The sequence below is a fragment of the Bos javanicus genome, chromosome 2, assembly GCF_032452875.1.
Source record: "Bos javanicus breed banteng chromosome 2, ARS-OSU_banteng_1.0, whole genome shotgun sequence".
In the NCBI taxonomy this organism is placed as follows: domain Eukaryota; kingdom Metazoa; phylum Chordata; class Mammalia; order Artiodactyla; family Bovidae; genus Bos; species Bos javanicus.
The window spans coordinates 51,670,974-51,686,411 of record NC_083869.1 but is presented as its reverse complement, the minus strand read 5'-3'; positions in this window follow the sequence as shown (position 1 = coordinate 51,686,411).

Here is a 15,438-nt window from a genome sequence, read left to right as displayed (position 1 = left end):
CTTAATCGCAGCACTACCCCAAATCTGGGGTAATAACATAGTCCTTATGAAAATACTATGACCAATGAAGTGGGGAAGATTTTTAAGAAAGACTATAAAAATATTTGGGATTTTTTTTTTTTTTATGAATTAAGTTCTTAAAACTTGCTTTTGACTTCTAAAGAATTTGGTTTCTCATGTTCTGAATCAAGTCCACCAACTCCAAAATACCAAACCAATGATAGCCTTCAGAACCCCATGAAAAAGCAAAGATAATATTGCCTCATGGAAGAGAATGTTTTATTTTTCATGTGAAAGTTAGTTACTTCTGGGAGTAAGAATGAAATTACTATTTTTTCCATGTTTCCAGTTGCCTCTTGTATTCCAATATTTGTTTACCAGTTTTTCTTCCCATTTGTGTATAGTAACCATATCTTTGATTAAACTGAATTAAATCCCATTCCTAGCTAAATATTAGTGCTACTACAAACAGCAAAATCCTAATAGTAATGGGAAGAGATAGAGACTAGGGTTGGAGGTAGTGCCAACGTTATATGCATCTGCCTGCTGCCTGGGGCGGAGAAGGCAATGGCACCCCACTCCAGTACTCTTGCCTGGAAAATCCCATGGACGGAGGAGCCTGGTGGGCTGCAGTCCATGGGGTCGCAAAGAGTCAGACACAACTGAGCGACTTCACTTTCACTTTTCACTTTCATGCATTGGAGAAGGAGATGGCAACCCACTCCAGTGTTCTTGCCTGGAGAATCCCAGGGACAGGGGAGCCTGGTGGGCTGCAGTCTCTGGGGTCGCACAGAGTCGGACACGACTGAAGCAACTTAGCAGCAGCAGCAGCTGCCTGGGGAATGAAATTAAGAAGAGTAAGTGGATCAGACAGCATACTATTGTAGCATACTAGCATACTCTCAGCATACTATTGTAGCATATAGCATACTATCATACATATGGCTTGATGATAGCTTGGATTAAGGTGGTAGTTTGTTGATGGAATTTGAATTGTAAAATATTTCATGAATAAAGTTGTAAGACATTGTGTTGAGTTGGATATGGGGGAGAAGGAGAGAGTATGATGCTTTGTATTACTTAGTTGTTGGAAAAGAATATTGAAAGTGGATCAGGCTCAGGGGAGAAAATGGGAATGAGAATAGTAATCTACCTTGGGGCATTTGGGACATGTTAAAGAAAACTTGTTTTTTAAAATTTATATTAAGATTCCATTCATATAGTCCCATATCAGTAAAAGATAAATAAATCAGTCAATTAGTGAGGATATGACCCACGTTTATATGACATCATGATGGGGAAAAAAACAAAGCAACATTCTGTATTTCTCAACATGTCATCACTCCTATTTAAATTCATAGAGATATTTCATCATGGAGCTTTTCTCAATCAGAATTTGTATATGATCCTCTCAACAAAGTGAAGAAACTAAGTTCTCTTTGTTTCTTATCTTTTAAAAAATAGTTTGTTTACTGTCATTTGACTAATGGTCCAAATATATGGATATTGGTGGTTCAGTGGTAAAGAATCCACCTGCCAATGCAGGAGACTTGTGTTTATCCCTGGGTTGGGAAGATCCCCTGGAGAAGGAAATGGCAACCCACTCCAGTATTCTTGCCTGGAGAATTCCATGGACAGAGGAGCCTGTAGGCTATAGTTTGTGGGGTCACAAAGAGTCAGACACAACTGAGTATCTGAGCAGGCACATACACCATATATGGAGCTTGCTGCTGCTGCTGCTGCTAAGTCACTTCAGTCGTGTCCGACTCTGTGTGACCCCATAGATGGCAGCCCACCGGGCTCCCCCATCCCTGGGATTCTCCAGGCAAGAACACTGGAGTGGGTTGCCATCTCCTTCTCCAATGCATGAAAGTGAAAAGTGAAAGTGAGTTGCTCAGTCGTGTCCGACTCCTAGTGATCCCATGGACTACAGCCTATCAGGCTCCTCCATCCATGGGATTTTCCAGGCAAGAGTACTGGAGTGGGGTGCCATTGCCTTCTCCATATGGAGCTTACTTTTTACAATTACTAATAGTCTAATAGATCACGATAAGCACATAATTTTGAGATTCTGGGTGCAGGAAGTTCCAAGCATGAGTAGAAAAACTCATATTCTTTTTTAGAATTTCCTTTTTTCTGCCAGGGAATATTTGGTTTTGCTTCATCAACATTAAAAAAGCCTTCTCTGGTTTATCTCCAAGTAACTAATCTAAGGATCAAGAAACTTGACAGGATCCTTCCATTCCATGTCCCCACCTTCATTCATGAATTCTTTTTTTTAAATGAATCTTAGAAACTACACCAAATATATTTGACCAAGTTTAGAAAAGAATGTTAATTCTTCGATTCTGCCCATGCTGGCAAAGTGACTGAAAGTAATTATTTGAATACTATATTAAAAAGACCTGATTTGAAGATCCAGGTTGTCATTTCCTACTGAATTATGTACAAGTTCCTTGGCATTGCATTTAAAGCGTTCCACAGCATGCCGCCGAGCAACTTTTCTCTCTTTATCCTGTCTAATCCTCTCTGTTAAGCCTCTGCTCCAGACAAACTAGACTGCTTGTCATTCCCTACTTTTCCTAATACCGTTCTCTAGACCTAAAATCTTTTGCTCTCTTACCAGATCACTTCCCTTCTTGTTTTTCATTTCCTGCCCATATCCTATTCAAAACTCTCAAAGTGTTGATTATTTTTTCTTTTAAGGCCTATCTCAAATGCTAGCTCAAGCATAGCAATGCTTTTAAATTTTATCTTAAGTCATTTTTAGTAATTGGCAGGCTTATCTTTTATTTCAACCCTGTAAAGTGCCTACTCCTCCTAGTCTTTCTTATTGTGGTTATTGTAGTGACTAGTGTGCATCATGTAACCAATAAATTTTTTTTTTGAATTAAGCGGAATCATCTCCACTGACAGCCCCATTTTACATTAGTTAGGCACTGGGAAATTATTCAAATCACGGAATCATCTTGTCTGCATAGACAAAGGTACTGTACCAGGCTCTCCCCATTATATTGCCTCATTAGGCCTCATTCACCAAACATGAGTTGAACACCTACTAATTGCAGTATTCTGTGTTACTCCGTCCTGGAAACAGGACCAAATATAATTACATAATCATGTGTCAGGAAAAATATATAATTACTTGCATTTTACATATTCAAAATAAATTTCTAAAATAAAATAATTAGACTAACTTGATATCAATTAAATCTTGTCCAAATAAAGACTGAATATTCAGCTTTGTTCACTCTCATGTAAATGCTGATAAAGAGAGTTAATCTTTCCACTTGAGAAAAACAATTAACACATATCTAACCCAGGAACTCATTTATTCAACAACTTTCTCAACCAAATTTATAAGTGAAGAAAAAATTTTCTACTCAGTTTCTTGTTTTTTTTCAAAGACACTTCCAATAATTTAGTTTTAGGGTCCCTGACTTTAGGTATCTTTCTCAGGATTGGTTATAAACAGGGCAGAAGTACAGCTGAAGTCTGGAGGCAGCAAACAATTGTGGAAAACCTGTGAAGTAATGTTGTTCTTGCAACATTTTCCGGCCTATTTTTCAGGACCCACGGGCTGCAGATAAGCGTTAGGTATGTGTCCAAAACAAACCAGTGTTTTTAAGACACTGTCCATCCGTGGTGTAACTTTCTCACAAATAACTAACGTAATAAAAATTGACTCCTTTTTCATCATTTAAAAGGTTGGGAGTAGGGGAACAACCTGGGTATGTGTGATGTGATAGTTTACTGTTTTCGGTTAAAATTTCCACCCAGTATTTCATTTATAAAATGACTGCATGATAATATGTAAGCCAAAAAGTATTAGAAATGCATCATGGGTAAAGAGTTTATTTTTGTTATTCTTTTGGAATATTCAGCTGGTATTAAAAACAGATCTTTTGAGCTAGAACAACAATGATACAGGTAGACTTCTTACTTTTGGAAAAGATCTGGTCTTTAGCTTATGGGAACCAAGCCGAAGCAGATGTGAAAAGTTCAACTAAAGGAAGAACAGATTAAACTCACTTTTGTGGTTGAAAAACCAAAACAGATGTTATTATTAAGCCACAAAAACCTGAGTGCTTTTAAGTAACACTAGGTGTCTGAATTTTAAATATATATATTTGAAATAATTAAGGCATTTAAAGCTACACAGACTGTTGTGTGCCATTAAACTCTTAATCTTCAAATCCAAGAGTTTGCATTTTAGGGAAAAAAACCTTTCAGGAACATTGAGTCTCTGTTATTGTGCTTTTCATCTAAAAGTGAGAAAGCAAGCATCTGACAATGAAAAACAAAGCCTTTGGGTGATTTGAAAATTATTTTTTTCAAAGGATTATGAAAAATGTTTATTTATAGAATTTTTCAATGCCTTTACAGAACAACTCTGAAATATCTAGTTTACTGTTGTTCCAGTTAAATCTTAGAGCAATGATGTCACAGAGCAAAATTGAGATGATACCAATCTATACATTCACAGACCATTGGTCAACTAACTGAAATACTTCCCTCACACATTATGGTCTCTACCATGGGATACAAAATGGTGTGAGAAGGACAATTTAGGTCAGAATTGTCCACAGTGGCATGACTACACTCTGATGGCTAATTTTGGATTTCTTAATAACGTTATGTTCTAATATGCCACTTCATCCTTTTTAGCTCAAAGAGACTAAAAGTCTGAGTCAAAAGGATGCAAAGACTAAGTGTTATCCTGTGTAAAATCCTCTACTAGACAAAAGCCAGCAGTGTGCAGGTATGTGTGTGTGCTCAGTCGTGTCTAACTCTTTGTGACCCCGTGGACTGTGGAGTCTGCTAGGCTTTTCTGTCCATGGAATTCTCCAGGCAAGAATACTGGAGTTGGCTGCCATTTTCTCCTCCAGGGGATCTTCTCAACCCAGGGACTGAACCTGTGTCTTTTGTATCTTCTGCATTGGCAGTCAAATTCTTTACTACTGTGCTACTTGAGAAGCACATTTGATTTGGTTCATAGTTTGATCATTCATAAAATTTCATAGCCTTGATCATTAATTTAGATGTGTTTTACACATTAGGCCAAAAGGGATGTATTTAGCTAACATGAACATTAAGGATGTAATCTTTCACCTGTTTGGAAAAATGAGTGTTACATGACATGGGATGATTTAGGAGAGAGCTATGAGAATTCCAAGCTTCTATATCATGTAATCATCAAGTGTTGGAAGTGGAAATCTCTATTAATTATCCATTCCCTCTGGAAGAATTCTCTTTTCCACTCTGGGTCTCAAGTTGGGAGAAGAAATGAGGTGACTTTTAAATTGTCTGGGGCATCTTTTCAAACCATATATGCTTTTTTATTTGTTTTCTCTACATGAACATTTCAAAATGTATTTGTTATGATTCCAGTTCCCACCCCTCATTCCCTCACTGTGCACCGATGGCCTGACCTGTGTCCTCTACCTTGCCTGATTCTCTTCCCCTCTGCCACTCTGGCACCTTGAGAACCATCCATAGTTTTTTTAACATTCTATGTGGGAATGACCACTGCTGTAGTTGAATGCCCTAAAAGTTTCATGATATGTCCAGGTTACATCCATTGCATGGTTTGTGCAAGAATTTGTATCATCATATCGATTGCATGTTGGGCTCATAATGTTTGCATCTATTGGGTTAATTAAAATAAAATACACTATCACAGTCAATTTCCCTGTTTCTTTTCTATTTTTATATGTGACTATAGGAAATTTAAATAACTTATCTGGTTTGCATTTGTGACTTAAATTTCTATTGGACAGTTCTGTTCTATCTGGTAATGAAACAGAGAGAAAAGAGAAGAAAAGAGGAAGAAATGCCTGACTGCTCAGGGAAAATGATATAATACATTTCCTTACTTTCAGCCTTATTCTATCCTAGAAGAAATAGTTTTGACTATGTGTGAATTCCACTCAAAAACAGGTTAAGCAGTTAGCAATCAAAAAGGTAAGGGACTGGAAAAGACCCAAGAGCAATCACCTTTTGGGTGGCTGGGCCAGTAAAGATGGAGAGGAGAAATGGCATTTCAGCAGAATTCATATGAGAGGATGTCCCTGTCTGGCCTGAGCACCATATGTAGGGAATAGTCAGCTCTGAAGAGTTTGACAATCTCCACGAAGGTGCAGTCCAGGTAATATCCATATGTACATAATATATGAAGTTTTTCTGAAAAACTGAAAAAAGATAACATGGATAAGGAAATAAGAATACATGTGAAAGTCACTCATTTGTGTCCGACTCTTTGTGACCCCAAGGACTATACAGTCCATGGAATTTTCTAGGCCAGAATACTGGAGTGGGTAGCCTTTCCATTCTCCAGGGGATCTTCCCAACCCAGGGATTGAACCTAGGTCTCCTGCTTTGCAGGCAGATTCTTACCAACTGAGCCACAAGGGAAGCCTGAGAATACATGCTGCTGCCGTCGCTTCAGTCGTGTCCGACTCTGTGTGACCACATAGATGGCAGCCCAGCAGGCTCCCCGTCCCTGGGATTCTCCAGACAAGAACACTGGAGTGGGTTGCCATTTCCTTCTCCAGTGCATGAAAGTGAAAAGTGAAAGTGAAGTCACTCAGTCGTGTCCGACTCTTAGCGACCCCATGGATTGAAGCCTACCAGGCTCCTCCGCCCATGGGATTTTCCATGCAAGAGTACTGGAGTGGGTTGCCATTGCCTTCTCTGTGAGAATACAAGAGAGGGATGTAATTACCTAACAATTAGAAATCATTTATTAATTTATTATTTAATTCCATAAATATCCACTGAGCTTCTCTTGAGGTCTATTGAAGCCTTTTTCAAGACAGTGAGGAAGGAACCAAAGAGGCAACTTCTCTATGTCCATGGTGTTTGCATATAAAGGAGGATATTCTTCAGTTGCTGAGCCATATCCAACTCTTTGCAACCCATGGACTGCAGCAAACCAGGCTTTCCTGTCCTTTACTATCTCCCAGAGTTTGCATTTCACTAGAGATGAATTCAACTTACATTAATTGAATTGTATTCTACATAATACAAATAAGAATGGGGAGGATTCAGAGAGGTATAGAGAGAGGCCTCTGTACATAATAGAGGTATTATGAAGAAGAAGTTCTTCTTCCCTCCATTCTGCTCAATTCATGTATTCAAAGATTTGGGGGGATATACAATATGTTTTGAAAACATGAGCCAAGTACTTCATATAATGCTCAATCATAGAAAAATGATTAGTTCCATAGCTGGAGGAAAAACTGGTTGTGTTTTACTAAGACACATTAAAAACTATTTCAATTTTGACTACACAATTATTATCCTACAGATAAAATATGAAAGCATCAACAAGATACAACTCCCCTTAACTATTCCATGATTTAATTCAAAATCTCCATCTTATCAATGAAGATATCACATATAAATTTTGATGGGAATAAAGAAATATATTTTTGGCTTTTCTCTAATCTCCCAAACTGGAAACATTCATGTAATATGAAATTAAGCTATTGAAATATTATATTTGCTAGCTCCTAGCTTTTCCTTTCTTTTCTTTGTGAATGTGAATTATTTTTTGTGTACATTTAGCTTTCAATATTTTCTAGAATTTCTTTAAAACTTGGTAGTTTTTTATTTTTATTTTTTTAGTTTTTTTTTTTTAGTTTTTTATTTTTTTCCATAGATTGAAATATTCTGGCATGAGCGTAAAGGGAAGTAGTAGATATTTTTTAAGTGAAATTTTAGTTCTTTCATCCCACAAAATGCTTAGCACTAGCCTTTTCCATGTCTGCTCATGCATGTCTTCTCCACAAGTCACAGTTTATTCTGCCATCAAGGCCCTGGCATAGATTCACCATTTTCTTAAAGTTTTCTCTGACCAATAATGCCCTATGCCAAAAATGTCTACTTATAATGTTTTCATCACATAAAATAATCATTCACTTAAAAATTGCCTTTTAATCACTCATTCAATTATTATTACTATTTATAAATATGCATTGAGCTTACTTTAACTCAGGTATAATTTTAGGTACTGTGACTATAGCAGTAGCAAAATAAACTTTCTTATAGTCTTAAAAAGTTATAAAGATCCTACATTCAAAAATGTATCCACAATCAAGTAGAATGAAGTTTAAGACAGAGAATTCCTAGGTGCCATAAGAACATGCAAGTGGATCTCTTCCCTGGCTGCACATTGAAATCACCCAGGGACTTAATGGAAAAAAAAAAAAAAAAAAAGGCACCTATGCCTTGATCTCATGCTCATGGTCTGATTTACTTGGTGTGGGGTTGACCTGAAGCATGAGTGAGTGGCCAGTTCCCCAGGTGATTCTAATGGACATCCAGCGTTGAGAACCATTGGTGCCCTAGCTGAATGCCTTCTGGGAGGGTCTTAGTTTATAGGGTACTGATGCATGTCCCTCTGGTCAACCATCAGTACCTCACTGGACTCTTCAACTTTTCACAAAGGATAGCAATAGTGAGATAAATTTGAAGAAAGAATGGGTACACTTTTAGCATCCATTGTCTTGTGAGATCTTTGGTAGCAGTAAGTGATAAACCTGTGGATTCTCTGCTATGCAGCTGCCAGGAGGAGCAGCCTTGGACTTTTTTTTTCCTTTAATTATCTATAATTCATTTAATAAAGTGAAGACCAGGCATCAGTGATCTTCATCCTCATATTCATAAACTGAATAGCATCAGTATTATTTTTTTCTCTTGCCCCACATAGAAATGTGATGTCCTTTAGGTTCTATCTCCAGGTTTTCTTCAGTTTTAAAGATGTTTTTCTGGTCCCAGGCCCAGGCACTTTAATTTCTTAAATCAAAAATGAATAAGTTCTGTGTCTACTGTTTTTAAAAAAGACAAATAATTTTACTTGGCAGTCAAGTCTACACTTCCCATACAGAAAATAGAGAAATTTATTGTTTTAGTTCAGGCTAAAAATATTATTTAAGGTACACAGGTAATTGAAGAAAGCACATTTTCTCTCCACTCACCATTTTTCTGGGATAGTTGCCTAATTTTCCCACCCTTCACCATCCTGTCCTGTTAATTTTGCTACATATACAACCAAACCTTACTTTTTGTGGTGTTTGCTTTTTTAAAGTATGGAAGTGAAGTGAAAGTCACTCAGTCATGTCTGACTCTTTGCGACCCCATGGAATTCTTCCATGGACTATATAGTATGTATCCTTCAAATGTTTAAAAAAAAGAGGGAGACTATACAGCTTGCATCACGACTAAAAACTATTAGAAGATAGCAATTCAGTAGTTGGGACAATACACTTCAAAACACCGAAAGACAACAGGTTTAGAGAAATTGGCATATGTTAGTGATTATGCAATCACTCATTTCCCACAGATTTCTTTTTATAGGAAACTTTGGAAAATCCCAGAAGAACTGACCGAGTCATTTAAACCACAACAGGTTTCTTTCAACATCAAAATCATGGGTAGGAGTGGGCGAGAGAGTTTTTTTTTTTTTTCTAAGGCATGGACAGCCTAGTTCTGAGTGTGCGAAGCTGTGGCTTCCCCTCCTATAGATGCCTTCTGAACAGCCAATCTGACTTCCTCCCCAAACCAAGGCATCCTGAAAACATCCAAGCAGAGGAAGCATTTTTTCACCATGACATGGGAAAGGGCCACAGAGATCCAAATGGAAACGGACATTTCATGCGAGTGACTGTTTCTATCCCACCTTGGCTTCTTGCCTGATTCAACAGACACTTAGGTGGCTGAAGAAGGAAATTTTTGTTAAAGTGAATCCAGCTCTGAGTTGGACACAGAGACTTTTGACTGGCAGCCGAGTTCCTTGTGCTAGCTGGCAAAATTAGCAATTTTTTCTTTTAGTTGTTGTTGTTGGGTTTTGAAAATACACTTCATTTCCTGGCAACAGTTTTCCTTCTCTAGTAGATAAAGGGAAAGATATCTTCCATTTACACTCCTATCATCTTAGAAACTATTTTCTCAACCACACAGGATCCCCTGAAGTCTCACTCTCATTCCATGGCCTCTTGACAGCTGGCTTATAACCAAGTGGTCTCAAAAAAGTCCTCCCTTCCCTGATTGTGTGTGTCAGTGGGAGTCTGTTTGCTGTCATCAGAGGCTCATCTTACATGTATGGCCATGATAGCCGTGTGTGTGTGTGTGTGTGTGTGTGTGTGTGTTGTGTGTGTAAGAGGTAGGCGCAGTGCCTAATTTTAAGTTTTTAAGACTACTCAAAGACTATAATTAAGAAAATTAGAGATTGAGGTGGCACTTCTTCCCCTGTTGCTCTCCATGAAGCTATTAAAAAAAAAAACTCATGGTTATGGCCACATACCATATTGATGTAACACACACCACCGTGTTCATCAAAAAGAGTCTTCCACACTGGTGGAAGAGCGAATTGACACAATCTTTCTGGATGGCGTTTTAGTGCAAGTCAGCAGCTTTAAAAATGGCACATCCATACTTAGGAATTGATTTCACAGAAATGTTCATAAGTGTGCAATAAGATTTATTAGCAATGAATTATATGCTAAATGGTGAGGACAATTTTAATGTTTAACATTTGGGGAAGGTTAATCAACTATGCCTGTCTAACAGATTTTGTAGTTATGTTTTTAAAGAATATCCACTGATATAAAGTAAGGTTTTGACATACTATAGATTAAAAGAAGAATAAGATATTAATACAGTTCAGTGACAACTTTATATAAGTATGTATTTATAATTGCTTAAACAACTAGCAGGAAATACACCAAATTGTAATGGTGACTTATTTTGTAGCTTGGCATTTTAGATAGAATGGTCAAATGGATACATAGATAGATAGATATAGATGTAGATATACATAGAAGAAAGAAAAAGCATTTTATTAGATATTAAAATTGTTTCTCAATCTGTAAATATTACAACTTATTAACATATCCATATCAAACTACATTTAGGAAAATATCATCTTTGCTTCATAAGTCTAATCACCATGGAATAGAAATAGGTTTAAAAAAGATAAGAAATTCTAGACAGAGAGCTAAGAGGCCACCTACTTCCTCTGTCTACTTTCTCAAGGAGAAAAGATAAGTACAGAGAGGTTTTTAATCAGAGTTTTTTATTCCTTTTATCAAGATTGGAGTTAACTTTGTGATAAAGCCAAAATAAGTCCTAGCCCCAAACTTTTTCTGATATGCAACAGATGACATTTTATTGTTAATGTTGTTCTTTCTTTGTTTATGCGTAGGTAACTGATTCTGAGTAGCATTAGAATTATTTGGTTGGCATATTTGCCTCCCAAATGGTCTTGATTCTTCTATCATGAGTGTTTAACATTCTGAATTCAAAATGGTTGTCATGATATTAACAGCAATCTTGCACATTTCATTGATGATATCTAATAAATGTTGATATTCAGCAAGACCTTCTGTCTTAGAACCTATTGTTATATATGTAATTTGACTTTTAACATGGGTGATTTTGAATTAGAGACTATCCAATGAAAAACATGAGGAAAAGAAACCAAAGTTAATGATTTCCAATTCAGTAACTTTGAGTAAGATATAATTTTTTTCCCACACCAGGTACAGAACCCTCTAAGAATTCAATAAATACTCCTTGATGGAGTTAGTAAGTGCATGTTTCAGAAACATTTACCTGATAGTATAGAATTATATGTAGTTAGAATTGGCATCAATATTTAAATAATTCATGCAAGTCCTAACTTAAATGGTATGATCAAATATTTTCTGAAGCACAAAAGTAGATTTATTTTGGTTTAAACTTGTCCTTTTCCCAGTGTATAGCTCTTGGGTTGCAGAAATTAACTGTGAAAATGTCATATAATACTTACCTTCTTAAAATTCAGTCAGTGAATTTTTGGTTGGCATATTTGCCTCCCAAATGGTCTTGATTCTTCTATCATGAGTGTTTGACATTCTGAATTCAAAATGGTTGTCATGATGTTAACTTAAAATTCAATATTCATAATTTCTAAGTACAGAATGTTTAATGAATTCTGAATAATATTTATTAACTATATTTTAATGACATCCTTTTATTGAAACTATTAAAATGTTTTAGAACTCACTTCATAAATGTGATTTTAATTCTTTTTCCATATTCATAGGCCACTGCTTTCTAAAAAAAGAAGATTAAATGATTCAGGTTTTGGGGAAACAAATCACTGTGCCAATCTTCAGGTATTTCTCTTCCTGATATGGCCGCTAATGTCTAATTGTAGAAGCACAGGCCCCATCAGAGCACTGTTTTCATTATGCACCATTGAATTATTTGTCAGGGATTGGAAATCTTGTGTAAGAAACATACCAAGCTTCAGCACTTTCCAAAATGGAGTGGCCTTTTCTAAAATAGTTCTCAGAATTGGCTTCATGGAAAGAGGGAATACCATCTTACAGAAGGAATTCAAGTGTAATGTAGGAATTTCTGGAAGCATGAATAGTCTTATCTTCAGGATTCTTAGAATGAAAGATTCTGGCTTCTCTTTGACATGGACTATTGAAAACCCCAGAGCAGGATTGGTAGACCTGTCCCAAGTGTGAGAGGTGTATAGTTTGACTATAAGTCTCTTTAACATTTTGGGAAATATTAATTAAAAGCCAGATTTTCAGCTTCCTTTGATAAACAGAATGATCTTAGATTGAGTTCTCTTCCTCTCAAGGCACTAGTCAGCTTGTCCTGGGGAGAGGCTGCCTGTTTCTATGGGAAGGGTGCCCTTTACTGGCTGCATTCCACCTCTAACCCAGTCTGTTTCACTCATATTGTAATATATTTCCTGCTTGATCAGTACAGAAATTTGATTTTTTAACTCCTATCAAAGAAATAAAGCATTGCTAGTGCTTCCTTCTGTTCCAGGTATGTTTTGTAACTTAATTCAACATTAAATCCCATATTGTGTTGAAAAGGACACTGAAATTTCAATAGGCAAGTATATTTTATATCCTTTTATATAGACTGTCTTTATTCATTTTTTCTCTTCTTTTTATGATGCAAGGCTTCTTAACCAGTTTTTCATGGCTACTGCAGTTTTCAGAGAAGGCAATGGCACCCCTACTCCAGTACTCTTGCCTGGAAAATCCCATGGATGGAGGAGCCTGGAAGGCTGCAGTCCATGGGATCCTTGAGGGTCGGATACGACTGAGTGACTTCTCTTTCACTTTTCACTTTCATGCATTGGAGAAGGAAATGGAAACCCACTCCAGTGTTCTTGCCTGGAGAATCCCAGGGATGGGGGAGCCTGGTGGGCTGCCATCTATGGGGTCACACAGAATCAGACACGACTGAAGTGACTTAGCATACTGCAGTTTTTGCTTTTCTCCCTTTTTTTCTAACTCTTAAAACATTTTTTATCTCTAGGAATTTAGCTCAAAAGGTTGGCACTATTACATTACTCTAGAATTCAGTTCAATACAGTGTTAAACACTTTTTCCACGAAGGGAAAGGATAATGCCTTTTACTAATATTATACATATTAGTAACATTTTTACTATTATTACTGATGGTATATGTACTAATATTAATTCACTATTGTTCTAATATTGTAGAACCTACTGTATATGCTAAGTGCATAGCAGATCTGCAAGTGTATCCATTGACCGAATCAGTATTTCCACATCTCTACTATTTAACCTAAAACATTAACTTTCTTCAGCATGAAAGTAATATATGGGACTGTAACATATCACCAATAATACATAGCAAGTCAAATAATATCAATTCCTCTTTCATGTTCTTGGGAAGGAGTGTTTCTAACAAATGCATAGTACAAAAATATAAGTTCCTGCCCTTAATTTCTATTGCCTTATAAGTTTCTTCTTACTACTACTGAGCCAATGTTTTTCTCTTTTAATTTCTCTATTAACTTTAATTAGGCTCATGAGTTTTCTGGCCAGGTGGGTTTTCCCTAAACACTCACAACTCTGTTTTCCAGGCTAGCAGTAGAATTAAGTTAAGCTGCAGATTTGAGGCAGATTCTAACATTATAAGCTGTAGAAGTTTCCAATGCCACAACTCATTTCATCCACTGAGGATTTCAGCAGGCAGCACTTTTAATAAGCCAGGCTTGACATTTTTCAAGGAATACTTTGGGATCCATTTTTGAAAGCAATATTGGTTATGATTCCACAGCTGGAAGATTTCCGAGGAAATAATGTTTGTCCTCTTGAAAACATGTTTAGTCCATACGGCATAAAGAACATAACAGTTCTGAGCCACCATTCTAAATTTTGCCATAACATATTTCTAATATGTAATTTTCCAACAGCATTGTCATGGGCCCATGATAGAATAGGAGGCTTAGTTCCAATTCAGTCTTTCATTTTCTTGCATTTTACTTTGTCTTCTAGGAAAGATAAACTTGCCTACATTATTTATGTATTTTAGTGAATTAAAATAGATTTCATTTGTAATTTTCTCATGAAAAATCTTAAGGAAGGAACGGAACAGAGCTGAAAATCTTCCCTCGATCCTACAGGGCATTAGATCGACTCAGGTACTGGCTGCTGGTTTAATAAAAAGATAGGATTTCCATTTACTCCAGGCAGGCTTAATGTATTGTTCTCAGAGTGAGACAGTCAGAATGAGTCAGGAGCCAAAGAATACACTTTATAGACACAAATAATCGTAAATTCAGAATGTCACCTTTAGGCAGAGGCATTTTTATTATTGTTAGTGGAGCTGCTGAGTAGGTTTGATGTTTTATTCTCTTGAGGACTCAATGTTCCCAAGTCCTGGAGCCCTGTCTTTATCAGGCTCACAAGGAGGGAGCCCAGCCAAACTTGCTTCCTATACTTCTCTATGATTGATAGCAGATGGCATGCTTTAAAATAAACCTATCCATTAGCAGTCCTCAGTGTTTTTACTCAAGGCATTTACAACTGTCTCAAGCAGAAAACACATTCACTCCATGAGCTAGTTTCAGTCCGCAACAGCTGTACAGGTGCAAATCTCTCATTAACTCTTAAATAGTGGTGAAATAAACAATGGCTTTTTCTCTGACTTTATTTAAGGGAGGATACTTCAAAGCTGCTGTGGAATTACTGTCCTCCACAATAGAGCTTCAAAGGATAGTGTTATTAAAACTTAACAATATTATGCAATGATATGCTAGTCCAAGGAATGCACATATCATGTGGTGAATATTATAGTTTAAAAGTTTGTTTCTATGCACACGGATTTAGTGGTAAATTACCAGGCTTGCAGGAGTGTTTGTGAAGAGGGAGAAAAGAGTGAAGATCTCATCAAGGGTCCCTGGCAGTACTCAGGTTCTTGGTTACAACCTCTACTCAGGCACAAAGTATCCATTCCCTCCCAGCCCCTTTTCATTGCAGAGGGAGGGTAAGGCTGAGCGCTCATCAGTAAACTGAGTTAATGGTTTGTTTTCAGGCAGCCATTTGAATTTCCTTGCATGTGGGTAGTTAAACAATAGCAACACCATTTTTAAAGTTATCCATATTGAAC